Source organism: Mizuhopecten yessoensis, unplaced genomic scaffold (assembly GCF_002113885.1).
Source record: "Mizuhopecten yessoensis strain PY_sf001 unplaced genomic scaffold, ASM211388v2 scaffold3229, whole genome shotgun sequence".
Classification (NCBI taxonomy): Eukaryota; Metazoa; Mollusca; class Bivalvia; order Pectinida; family Pectinidae; genus Mizuhopecten; species Mizuhopecten yessoensis.
Window position 1 is genome coordinate 1,658,215 of NW_018404940.1, and position 1,432 is coordinate 1,659,646.

Below are 1,432 nucleotides of genomic sequence, written 5' to 3' on the forward strand. Positions count from 1 at the left end.
TCGAGGCGCCGCCATTGTTCTACCGTAGTGCTACCGTTTAATGGGGCTATAGCGGAGTGATACCGTTGCGCTGCCGATGTTACGGTAGTACATCGTTAGTACATCGGCGGCGCAGTACTACTTCGGTGGTATTCAGTAGTACTACGGTATCACATCGGTACCAGTTCGGTACACATTGAGGCCACCGGAGAGCCGCCGATCCATTACGGGACGCTACCGGTGCTCAACCGACATTAACGAAGCCATACCGGAGTACTGCCGATATTCAAAAATGTCTGCCGTCGCATGCCGTTGTTAACTTTTTCGCCGGAAGTTCTGACGATGTCCTGACGATGTATTACCGTTAGGCTGCCGTACTAGTTCCGATCCCCGAAAATCGCCAAATTTGTGCTCCGGTATAGCTCCGGCGACCCTAATCGGCTAGATGTGACACGCCCTTATTGTATGGATAAAATTAAATTTACGTTCTCCAAAACTGAAGTAGATAGGAGGAGATGGCTGTACATTTAATGTAAGAGAATTTTTAAATAAATGTAACGAAGGCAACGATCGTACTGATAGATCTATCGAGTTCCAGCTACGAAGAGTGGAGGGTATTAAGGAAAGATTTGTAAGAGAAAGCCCAAATAAAGGAACTCTATACACTTATTTCTTAGAGTGTACCTGTTATTTTGTAGGAGTAGGTGACAGGAGATCATTTAAATAATCCGAAGTTTTCTACAGTTTCCACGATTTGAAAGAGTTTCTAAACATGTTTCAAAGTGTAAATCTTTGATACGAGCATATGATGGAAGGCCTATTATAATACGAGCAATTTCTCTACGATTTCTCTAACTTTTTCTGATTAAAATTTAGTACAACCACGGAATTGTATTATCTAAGCCCTTGATACAACCATCCCATAATTCACAAACTTTAAACTCAGCTGAGTAAGGCATGTGAGACTATTGATAAAGACTTCGATATTGACCATTCCAAAAAATGTTCCCAAGTCGTATTTTGTCGAGAGTATCCACCTCCTGGCTTCAAAACTGGTGTCTCTAGAGAAATTCAGAAAGTCCACAGCCTTGGATATCACCAACATTTCAAAGTCGATCGACAATAATAGTTGTGGAATTTCGCGTCTTAACGATGGCCGCTTTGGTAATACCTCAGCTATTCACAACGACGTTCGTGCTATAAACGGACAACTTGCCGTCTTTGAGGGTGATGTAGAGACAGCTGTATCCAACGCGTCCTCTGCTGTAAGCGGAGTGTCATCTCTGAAATCGCGCATGCGGCAAGTTGAGTCTGACATTAAAAGTGTCGCAGGAAAGGCTAAGCAAACAACAGACATTGCCGTTAGAGCTTTTGCAGAGGAACTTGGGTCCCAGTTAACAAAATTTGAGGAATTCGTTCATGATAGCTTCAACTTACCTCCCTAGGAAAAAGG